This window comes from Callospermophilus lateralis, chromosome 18, assembly GCF_048772815.1.
Source record: "Callospermophilus lateralis isolate mCalLat2 chromosome 18, mCalLat2.hap1, whole genome shotgun sequence".
Classification (NCBI taxonomy): domain Eukaryota; kingdom Metazoa; phylum Chordata; class Mammalia; order Rodentia; family Sciuridae; genus Callospermophilus; species Callospermophilus lateralis.
In genome coordinates, this window is record NC_135322.1 from 20,906,363 (window position 1) to 20,918,442 (window position 12,080).

The following is a 12,080-nucleotide window of genomic DNA, read 5'->3' on the forward strand; positions in this document are numbered from 1 at the left end:
GTCCTGGCTCAGTGCTGGCAGGGCTATAGGCTATAGGAAAATGGCTTCACTGTAGTAACCTCTATGCTGGTGCTCCATGCAGACAGGGCAGGACTTAGCTTCTCTAGGGTCTCTGAGCATTTCCTATTTAGGTCTTTCTTCAGGTTGTAGGAGAGGGACCTTTGTGGGTTCTCCTGAGTTACACTTGCAGCCATGGCTCTCTCTGAGTGAAGTGGAGCGGGACCCCAAGAAGAGATGCTCATGAGGTCAGAGGACACTCCCAGCTCCTTTACCCAGCTTTTGAGACCTGTCAAGGAAGCTGGTGGAAACTTCCACTTGAGGTGACCCTTGGAATGTGGGGGTTCTTAGACTAAGCACCCCAACCAGACAACGTGAATTCAGCCAGAAGTTACTGAGGGTAGCTGGGATGGCAGGCCTCGGGAGCGCTGCAGGAGTGAGGCTTGCCTGTAATGTTCAGGGGAGACAATTTGTGCACATGGTTAATAATTCCAAAAATTGCAAAAGATTAATGGCAAAACAAGACAGAAATAATGCCAATAATAACATTTTTCTTGCATTTAGAGCTTAGAGAGGATTTTCCATTCCTGTACCAGCCCTGATATTAAAGAAGTCACTATGAGAGAAAGGACTTCCTGGGGGCAGAGGAATGAGCAGGACACTGGAGGAGAGGGAGGGGGACGTGAAAAGATGAGCATTGTGTCTAATGTGGAGGAAACAGGATAAATCAAAGCCAAGAACTAGGAGCATTATCAGGAACGTATGTATGTGTGGAGGCAGGAAGTGGAAGATAAAAACTGGAAGGGAACATGGGGCTTGATTATTTTGGATTTTGAATGTCAAACTGAGACATTTGTGCTAAGACATATGATCCTCTGATTTCTTTGTGCTCTGTGTAACCAAGGTCATTCAACTACATGAAAGTAAAACCTATGACTCTGACCCATTTATTTTGATAACTTCTTATTTCTAATTTTAAAGCATCCAGAATATGTAATTTTGTCTAATACATGGATGAATGGATGGATGGATGGATGGATGGATGGATGGATGGGGGGTGAATGGATGGCTTGGTGCTAGATGAATCAATGAGTAGGTGGGTAGATGGATGCACACATGTGTAGATGGATAGATAGGTAAATGGGTTGGGTGAATCAATTGCTTCCTTTTTCGTATAAATCTTCATTCCTCTTTCATGTAAGCCATCCATCCACCTTCTTTCTGAATATAGCTGTTAAGGCATGATGGAGACAAGCCAGTGACTCCCAGTGGGAACTTGAGTTATATAGCCACTTGTGTCCCCAAACTGCCTCAACTCACTGCCCGGTACTCAACTGAGGCTTCCCAGGGTTTTGAGATCTCTGAGTGTGCAAGCCAGCAAGAGTTCCTCTTGGTTTCAATCACTGCCTTATTGGAGACCATGAGCTGCTTCATGACAGTCACGCTCCAGAGCTAAAGATGTATAAGCACAGAGCCATTAGAAAAACTGGCCACTGCTCATGTGTGCAGTTTTAAAAAGCCAAGCCCATCCTCTCCTCCTGATAATTTACCCAACTCCTGTTCTTCCAAGGAGAAAATTCTTTGGATGAAGTTGGATTCACTATGTGTTAGGATTTACCCTATGCCTTTTATAGAATAAAAAGGAAAAGATATAGGGAAGGAGATAGAGCCTGGATTCCTCACTCAAGACGGGAAGGAGAACTTGGAAATCCATTGAGCTCAGAAAGAGGAATAGGGATACGGCACTCATGGCAAGCTTTACTCTGTCACTGCGCTTGCCAGAACTTATCCTGACACCAGGAACCTTGCTTCACCTGATGGACCATCACTGGCTCCGGGCTGACAGGTGGCAACCCAGACCCTCCCCCACTGCCAGCCTACCCGCAACATGACGCTGCCTTGTCCCTTCCACAGTGGATTGGGGTGACTTCAACAGTGACACCTTCCTGTGGGACACAGGACATGAGTTCAGACACCCAGTGAGCTGGCTGTGGTGGACTTCCACTGCTGATCAGGTGCCCAGTTGGTTGGTATGTGCTTGAAGCCAAGGACAAAGGCAATTCAGATGGTCCCAGAGCTGAGTATTTATTTCCTATGTATTATTTGGAGAACTGTCCAAGGCATTTGCTTTTGTGGTGTGTGTTCTGGGTTATTTTTCTTTGCATGGGGTTGGTGCCTGAACTGCCACAGAGTGCCCCATCCAGAGCATTTTGAGGAGAGTCACTTTAGGAATGGGGAAGCTGTCTTTCCTTTCTGATCTTGGTGAGCCTTCCAACTTTCAGGCCTCTTTTCCTGAGCTGCTCTGGTGAGTGCCTTCTGAGATGGCAGAACAGGACTCTCACAGCAACAGGAATCCAAAGGAAACAGCACGAGGCAGTGTCTTCCTTAAGCCAGTGGTGGGAGCCCCAGGCATGGCTTCTGAGGCGCCTGGCCTCCTGTTTTCTGCCACACCTGGAGGAACAGGACTTGCTCTGGATGCTGAGGGTCTGGAACAGGCTGGGACTTCCAACAACTGCGAGGTGTCCTTTGTCAGTCCCCTGACAAGCCGCAGCAGCAGCAGCAGCAGCAGCAGCCTGGCATGGCCTGAACAACCATTGGCCACCCTGGCTCTGCCAAAGAGTAATGTGGCCTTCTTCACACTGACTTCATTCACCAATCAGCTAATGCCATGCTTTTCTTGGCATGAAGGCATCGCAGCTTTATTAACACAGTGATACCCAACTGAACAAGCATTCATCTCGCACATTACATCAAATTAACGTGTACAAAATTAATATTCCTGACCTTGCTAGTGGGAAGAACAATCAATCTAGAGGAGGTTGTCATCCTAACGCGGCCAGCCTTCTGGAGAAGTCCTGACCATTATAGCTTCAGCCACATGTCCTTCCCTGCAGAGCCACACCATGCCCTTCCCCAGCAGCCCCTCTGGTCTGGCTTCAGACCTTCGGATATTTTTCTGGGAGACCCTTGCTGAGCAGGACTGCTTGGAAGGTCACTAGAACTACCCCAGAAGACCATTCCCTCTTTGTCCCCTAGAGGTTGTGACCTCCATCATCTGAGACATTGGGAAGATATCTTTATGGATCTCCAGGTGCCCAGGTGGAAGGATGGAGACCTGTGTTTTGGGCTGCACTGACCTGCTGGGTACCAGGCATAAACTTGCCTTCTCTAGAACCTTGTTATTTTTTTCTTTCTGGTGCCTATTTAATAGCCAGGCAGAGGTGCAGCATGTAATCTGATCCCCCTGGTGGGGTTATGTTTAGTTAGGTCCGCCTCCACTTCTCAGCTACTGCTTCAGCCACCACCTCAGTCCCCGCACAAAAAGGGAGTCCCACCCTAGCACTGCTGCTTTGAGCCTTCTCTCTGTGAGCAGCCCGGAGGGTGTCACTCTGTCTTGGTTTTTGTCCTTCCTGAGGCCCCTGAAGAACTGCCCAGAGTGTGCGAATGTGTTCAGTCAGTGCTGACCCAGCTCTGAGCACCATCTCATGACCCCCTCCCAGGGCTTCTGGCCAGGTCTGGAGCAGTGGGTGGCTGCCTGTGAGCATCCATACTACGGGACCTCGGGACATCTAGGGAGAACTCTAGGCCCCAAGTCAGGTTGCAACAGACGCAGCAGAGGCACCGAATGGCCTCCCTGTAAAGGATCCCAGTGAGATGTGCAGCATGCTTCTGCAGCTGCACCCTCTGTAAAAATGACCTGGAGGAGGGTGTAGCGGCCATTTAAAAAGTCCTTCCTTCAGCAGAACTTCTGTGTCCAATGGATCAGTCCCTCTGGATTTTTCCAGGTGTGTTTAGAGAAAGGTGAGATTTAGGTGACATTTTCAGGGATCTTTGAACTCTTTCTCCCACATAGAGAGGAAGGTGACTCAGGGCACAAGCTAACCTGACATGGGGGCTGGGCTCAGCCAAAGAAAGTGGCCTAGCTGGAGGCTGGGGCTGCAGGGACACAGGCAGCCACTGGGTCTGGGTGTCTGAGTTGGCCTCTCTAGCAAGCACCTGGCTCAGACCCCAGACCTGGGGAAACTCTTGGGTCAGCTCCAAGCAGTAGAGCCGTGGGTGGAGCCGGGCTTGGTCCAAGTCCTTGTCTGCTTCCTTCCTAGAAGTCCCGTGGACAGGGCTGGGGCCTGTGGGGCAGCACGTGTCAGGAACATCTCGAGGCTGCAAAAAGAAGGAAGCACGGGTGCAAACCCCAATGGGGAGGCTTCCCTCCAGCAAGGCCTTCCCTGTGAGGCAGTGAGATCAGCGTGGAGATCTGGGGGATGCCCACTCAAGGCCTTTCAAGGGGCCAGGGCAGTCCCCGGACTCTGCCTTCTGGATGCAGGGTAGTGGCCCGGCCCCGAAACTGGTGTACAAGCCCCTGTGCTGCTGGTGCACCTCTATTGGCAGAGTCCCTCCAACTTGGAAGTTGTTCAGGAATACTGGGAGGTAGGTGTGGTCGATAGGCCACCCTCCCTCTTTCCAGTTCATGGGAGAAGAAACAGAAGCTCACATACCTGATGCCAGTCATCACAACCACGTGCCCAGTTAGAGACATAGCAGAAACGAAGAGCCAGGGCTTTACTGTCCATGACCTTGCATAGTTTCACAGAAGAAAATGCAGCGCGGAAATGCCAGCAGCAGTGGCAGGTGCTCTGCAGAGTTCAGGATGCTGCTCTCATGGATGACTGTCCGTGGCAGTGGGCCACTGTGGCTTCCCATCTGCTCCTGCTCTAATTTTGGGGGGATCTCCTGTGTTGTGGGCCCAGCTGCCAGGGGTGCAGGCAGGGCATCAGAAGTGGTCAAGACTCCACCTGAGGATCTTGACATTTGTTCTTGTTCAGACACACTCTACAACAGTGCAGGGGACTTGGGACCTTAGGTGTTGGCTTCGAATCTGATTCATGATACAGGAGGAATAGATCTGGCCAGGAGGGGAGATCAGGAGAAGGGTCTGCAGAGATTGCTGTGCATGAGCCCTGGAGAGCCGGGTCAGGATTTCATCTGTCCAATTTGGGGCATATCCCTGGCATCTTCTGGACAGTTCCATTTCTCCCACGTGATCAGGCATGATTGAGGGCTTGACAGGAGCTCCTGGAGGTTTGCTGAGGCCAGCACGGGTTCCCCTGGCCCTGCAGGATTCCAGAATGTCCTCTTGGCTCAGGACAGCCCCAGATGATCTCTGAGGCAGAACAGGATTGTCTCCAAACTGCTTCCTGTTCACTCTGTCCCCAGGCTTGGCTGAGTAGTTAACTTCCCCCTTGACCATCCCCTCAGCTGGTTAAGTTTTTCTTTAAAAAGAAGAAAAAATCACAGTGTCATTTAACAATCTGAGTACGTGAGAGGTAGAGAAAAGGCCTGAAGTCTCCAGCCTTGGAAGTGACCCACAGTGGCTCTCCTGAGACCTCTCCCCTGGCCACTTTTGATGGTTGCCCCCATGGACGCATCTCCACCAGTTTCCGAGCCCCAGGCCCTCTCCAGTTACAGTCCTTTCCACTTGCATAATTTCTTTCATTCCTGTCTGTCAAATGTTTTCTTTCTGTCCCTGCCCACCTTCTACTCTACCATTCCTAAAGGACCCTTCTCCCTTCTTCTTTCCTTTCCTTTTCTCTTTGTCCTCTCTCTGCTGCTGTCCCTCCGCCCTCTCCTGGTCCTTCTCAATCTGCTGGACAGCTGAGGGGCACCTAAGCCCTCAAGCCCCCTTTAACTCCTGGTTTTCCTCCTTCCCTCCCTCTGGCCCCTGCCTCTCCTTCCACTGCAGCTAGCGCCCCCTTGTGGCAGGGAGCATGGTCACGCTTTACTAGGAGATCACCTTCCTGGGCCATCTTTACTAAGCAGACAGGGGAAAGTACAGCTGTGGGGAGCTGAGAAACCTTCCCAGGAGTTTTGAGCACTTGAAAATGGTGGGTTTTAACTTCAGAACCTTCATATTAGTCCACAAAATGCTAATACCCACAGGGCAATTCACTTTGAAGTTGCTTCGGGGAGCAGGGCACAGCCATACTTTCATTTCTTTTCGTCCCACCCCCAGTGCTCCCTTTCCTGCCACCATGCCTGCCCACCTGCAGCCCCCGTGGCCTCAGAGCACAGAGCCTAGCCACCACCTCTTCACCTTTGGGAGAGGTTCGTCACCCTGTGATGGAGGTGAGCCCCACTTGAATGAATTCCATTATGCCCTAGCTTACTCTCTTATATTTATACGAAACATTAATTTTTTTACCTAGTGGTTAAGTTTAGTTAATGATGATAATAAATATTAACGAGGGAGCTACTGCCTCCTGACCTTCTGATTGACATGGTGGGTTCTTCACGTCCATCACCCACAGATAGTGGTGAGCTGTGGGCAGGGCTGAGGGCCCTCCTGGAGGGGAAGGTGTGGCCATCACTGGGGAGTCCTCAAAGGCTCTGCCCTTCAGCCCACTCAGCATCAGCACAGTGCCCATTCGCATGCTCCTGCTGTGTGGGCCCCTCACATTCAGACCCAGGACATGGGCCTTGGGGTAGAACAGGGTCCTGTGTAACTCATCAGAACACCACTTTCCATATCTGCAGAGTGGAGATGATTTTCTCTACCTCTCAGGGCCATTCAGAAGATCAGATGCAACAGAGATGGAGAGAGTCCATGCCCAGATGCACATATTAGGCCGGATCATTGTTCTTTCTCATCACTCGACCTTCCCGAGGTGTTGGCAACTTTGCAGGGAGCTCTTAGAGGTTTGAGCTCTTAGAGGTTTTATTGCTCAGGAGTCTTTACCTAAAAGTCCCCTTTGGTTCTGTTCAGCCAAGTTCTCTAATTCATCCAGCAGTCTGAAAAGCCGTTCGTGCACTCAGCTCTTGAGATGGACTGCTGTCCTGCATATGCTTCTCCTTGGCAGGGTGGGGGTGTGGTGGTGTAGGTAGGGAAGCAGCTGCGGCAGTTTGGCTTCCAACTCAGAGAAAGACTTTATCATCAAAGGACGACTTTGGGGACAACTGAGACACAGGTCTCTCCATCTGCCCCTCACTTGCAGTTCTCTGCCTGCTCCTCCGTGTTTCTTTGCAGCTTTAGACTGGTTTGAATAAGAGCCCCCTCCCCTCACAATCCAGCTGCGTCCTCCACTGGAGCTGCAAGCAAAGGTTTCAGTCTTATTTGTGAAAGAGAAAAGGGGCATGATATGACATGCATTCTTTTTTATTTTATGTATTTATTTATTTATTTTTGGTACTGGACATTGAACCCAGAGATGCTTAACCACTGAGCCACATCCCCAGTCCTTTTTATTTTTTTATTTTGAGACAGGGTCTCACTAAGTTGCTGTGGCTGGCCTCAAACTTGCAATCCTCCTGCCTCAGCCTCCCGAGTCACTAGGTTTACAGACAAGTGCCACCGTGTCTGACAAGAATGCATTCTTGAACATGGGGTTTTGGGTGTGGAGACAGCTCAGGGTGACTCCAAATGCAGGGAGACCACCAGCTTGGGTGTTTCACAAAGTAGCACTTTTGAAAATGCCAGTCACACTCGGAGAACAGGCCCAGGAAGGACTTTCATTAGACCCCAGTACATTCTGTGTCCTGGGACTGGCTGGGGTCTGGGTCCATCTGAGATGTCTAGGCAGCTACTTAGGAGGTTGAAGAAGTCGTTCCTTCATTTTATGCATCTGTGTCAAGTGGTCATTATGGTTTGGAAGTGGTTTGAGTGTATCCCCCAAGGGTTCCTATGTTGGCGCTTGATCCTCAGTGTGAGATGTAAGAGACCTTGAACCTCTAAAAGGTGAAGCTAATGGGAGATCCTTAGGGTACTGCCCTTGGAAAGAATTGAGGTAGTTTTTGCAAGACCCTGAGTTTGTTCTAGGGAGTTGTTATAAGAGCAAGCCTGACCCCTGAATTGCTCTCTGGTTTCCTGTTCTGAGATATGGTCTTTTACTCCCACGTGTGTGCTTCTGCCATCTGCCGTGGGGCCCTTGCCAGAGCCAGTGGTGTGCTGTTTGGATTTTCAGCTTCCAAAACTGTGAGTTAAATAAACCTCTTTTCTTTATAAAGTTGGCCTGCCCCAGGTATTTTGTTAAGTAACAGCAAATGGAGTAATCCAGCCAGACAATGTGTTCGTGGCAGATATCTGGGGCGTGGAGTGTGGGTTATAGGGGCTGATCTGACCACACAGAGCTGACTGTTTGTTAGAACATCTGGAACATCTGGCTATAGATCAGTGATTTCAGCTGGCATGTTTAATAACATGAAGAGGAAGGGAGCTAATGGTATTGGTACAGAAGCCGGAGTCAGAGAAGCCCTCTCCCCCAGAAGTGGCCTTTCACCTGTGGTCTGGGGAGGGGCACGTTGCCTCATTTTCCACTTCTCTGCATCTGCCTCTGGGTTTCCAGCAGAGGAGACAGAATGGAAAGTAAGGAGAGAGAGAGAGAGTCCTTGGCACATTCTAGAAGCTGAGAGGAGCTGAGGAGGAAGCAGGTCTAAATGGTGGAGGACTTAGGGGCTGCTTTGAGGAATTTGGAGTTTCTTCCAAGATCAGTGGCAGGTCACTGAGGGTGTTCCGTGAGGGAGTGACAGGACCAGCCAGCTGCTTTATGACAATCCCAGTGGCTTCTGTTTGGGGACTCTAGATGGAAGAGGCTGGGGAGGAGTAGGCAGTTGGTTGAGGAGGGTTTGAGAGAGCCTGGGGGCTGGTCCAGGCCTGGAGTGGGACAGAGAGGGGCAGATTCTGTTACAAAGCTTGTTGACAACACCTCTTTGCAGGGAGTGACCTGCAAGTAACCTCTCTTCAAATGAGCCAGCCAGTGTTTGTTGCTTGCCTACTACGTGCAAGACAGAGGATCCAAGCTCCTTGTCCTTAGAGGATTCAGGCAGGAATACATAGGAAGTTAAATAGCAGCAGGGGACCGAGCTGGAGCACTGGAGACCTGCCTGGTGGGTGGAGCCAGGTTCTCACCAGCCCCCCAACCCCTTGGCGATTTCTCACTGTCCACACAGACAGGAGGTGCAGACACCCTGTCTCCTATCCCTCATTACCTGATTCAGGGGATTAACGCTCAGAGTTCAGAAATCTTCCCTTTGTCCAGCAGGGACTTTGCAAGTTAAGTAGGATTCAGAGAAGAAAAGAGCAAGGGGTGACCTGTGGCTGTGTTTGGGAGGAGCTGGTGTTTGGGGACAGTGAACCAGAAAGCTCGAGCTTGCTCTTCAGTTCCTCACCCTTTTCTCCACAAAGCCATCCAGTGATGGCCGTGCAGAGGGGGAGGACTCCGTCACTCCAGGCCCAGTGCTGTTCAGATAGGGAAATGGAGGCCCAGAGAAGGAGAAGGACGGGTGGCCCAGAGGATGGCAACCATCCTGGCCCCTGCGGGTACTCAGGAAGTAGTTGTGGTTCAAACGGGTGTTTTCCCGTCTCTCTGGGCCCTTTTGCACTTTTCTTGCAACTTTTTAAAGTTTGGTAATCAAGAGCAGGTCTGATATTCTTCAAGGAGTGAAGTTGTTGCAACCCTCGTGGAAGGATTGGTCCTTGGCCCTCTGTTTTCATAGGGGAGAACCCGTGGAATCTTCTAACCATGGGGTCTGAAGAGAACACAGCCTCTTTAACAGGTAGTGAGGTTCCCATCCTGGCCGTGTGCCCGCGCCCTTGTAAGGACCCTCAGAAACCATGACAAGGCCGTGGCTGGGGTACAGGATGAGGCCAGGTCTCCCCAGGATCCAGGCCTTCTTGGCACTGGAGCCTTTTACTTTCCCTCAGAGTTGGATTTTATTCCCACCAGGGAGGTTGGCCTTACTTTTCTTTCAATATTAATTTCCTTCTCAGCCATCAGACTGATGACATTCTGATACTGCTGTGCAATTTTCAAAGCTTATTGGAGGATGTGGGGGGCCAGCCTGGGGCAGGAGCTGGTCACATCAATGGTGGCACACATGGAGGGGGTGCACCACACAGCCTGTGGCCACGCAGAGCTGGGTTGATGCTTCACAGCAGGGGTAGGGGTCAGCTGGGATGGGCGTCCAGTCATGGGGAGCCACACTGCTCCTGAGTGGGAGACGCCTCTCAGCTGGTAGCCTTGATGCCGTGGTGGGCTCTTGGGTGTCCACTATTGACTTGACCTTCCTCTGGCTACCTGCTGTCCTGCTGGAGAGGCTGCTGGGGCTGTTTCTCTTCCAGACTTAATTCTGCAGAAACTATAAAACAGGAGCCAAATGCCCAAGTTGTGGCACTTGAGCTTTATACTGTGACTCTGGGAATGTGTCCAGGAGAGAAGGGCTTTGGTATCTATTCCTGTCTACACTGGGCTGGGTTTCCCTGGGTCTCCATGGCAAGGACACAGGCCAGGTGGTTTCCTCTTCTCTCCCAGACTGCTTATTCACAATAGAGCCCCTTCCTCAATAGGAGCATCACGCATAAGACCACCTGGTACTTTTCTACAGATTGGGGGCTGCATCTAGCTGCGTCCAGCCTACCCTGTTACAGCTGTCCTCAGTGAGGATTCTAAGAAGGTACAAACCTGCCTGGATGCCCTGACCTGGGTCATGCTGTGTCCCTCAGTTAGGGTGACCATTTGCCCAGGACTGAGTGAATTTCCAGGATGCAGGACTTCCAGTGCTAAAACCAGGACAGGTCCAAGCCAATTAGGGCACTCTGTCTCTCTACCCTGGCTGCCCTCCCTCCAGGCCTGCCATCTGTTGGAGTTCATGAGTCCAGATTTGTAGAAGGTGCTGCAAGTTGAGGAAGGCTACGGGGAAGATTGAGATGTCTTCTTTTATTTTTCTTTGCCTGTTCTGTTTCCAGTACACATATTCACATTCTTCACTGTGGCCGGCAGATGAGCCTGCCTTGGCCTGCGCTCTATTTCCCTATGCATTTTGGCTCTGGCCCTAGGAAAAGAGCTTTAGCTGTTTTAAGTTGTCATCTCTAAGTGCTTGGCTTCAGACTTAATGTTCACCCCAGCACTTCACAGCTCAGCTGACCAGAGCAGGGAGCTTTCTTCTGGTGATTTCTAAGGGACATCCCACAGCCCAGGCCCAAGAGTGGTGCATTGTAGATTGTGTGTGAGCAAATGTGTCCCTATCTCCACAGCTGATGTGTGTATCCGGGACAGGATTCCAACCCAAGATCACATCACATCATTGTTAAGACGTTGCTGTTGTGTTTCAGCTTAGAAATCTTGGTGCCCAAAGAGGGGACGGAGGGACAAAAGCATCACAACTGAGCGGAAAGGAACAGTCGGGGGGAATATCTGTTTGACTACTAGGGAATCAATTCACTGTTTAGGGGATTTTGTTTCATTTATTTATTTTTTCTAATGTAGACTGCACCTGGGGCAAATCTTTAAATTTCCCAGATTCTACCAACAAAGCTTGTCTTCCTTTTCTAAGAACTTTTATTATATATTTAATCAGCCTTGAAGTTAGCGACGAAGTATTCCAAATACCCTGCACCCTTGCTCACTGGCCTTTTGAAGCAAACAGGTACTTAGCAGTTGACAGGAAAAAGTCACTTTCTGCCCCTTCTCTTTTGCTTGAAATTGTTACACAGGGCTGTCCACACCTGGGAGCTCTCAAGACCACCAGCTGTGGGTAGTACACAGGACAAGGCAATCTTCATTCAAGAGAAACCCGAGTCACTGAATGCAAGGAGAAAAAATTAAAATCTACTCCGTCCATCCTTAACACAAATGTTGTCAGGGTCCTGCATCTCTGGATGTGCATCTTCTAGAACCCACAGCTGCTGGGCCCTGCCCTCCACCTGCTTGGGAGTGCGTGCTGGATTTACATCCCTGGTTACATTGCCTCCAGAAAGACAGGATCCCTGTTGGATGCCCATGAAGCTTATGCTGAGTAAATATTGACAAAGTAGTCTAAAGAGCAAACACTTTGACATTTGTAAGGTCCACTGGAAGGTCTTGTATATATTTATACAGCAGGAATGAGCACCGCATACCAATTTTCCTGAACTTGTTCTGACATAATTCTGCATGGATAGTGTGTGTGTCCGGGTGGCTGAGGAGGGCTGAATATCCATGTGGGAAGCGGGGCCGGGGCTGGGTAGTAGCAGATCCCTGTCATCCCACCCAACCACAACCAACCAGCACCCATCCCAGAGAGGCAGCTCACCCTGAGCTTTGAGGAGACCTGCTTTT

The 12,080-nt window shown here is 50.4% G+C and overlaps 1 protein-coding gene across 2 annotated transcripts in view; it reads left to right on the forward strand.

Moving 5' to 3' along the window:
• The window catches only part of Tshz3 (teashirt zinc finger homeobox 3), a 69,945-nt gene that overhangs the window by 52,445 nt on the left and 5,420 nt on the right, over positions 1–12,080 (forward strand). The window lies entirely within an intron of this gene.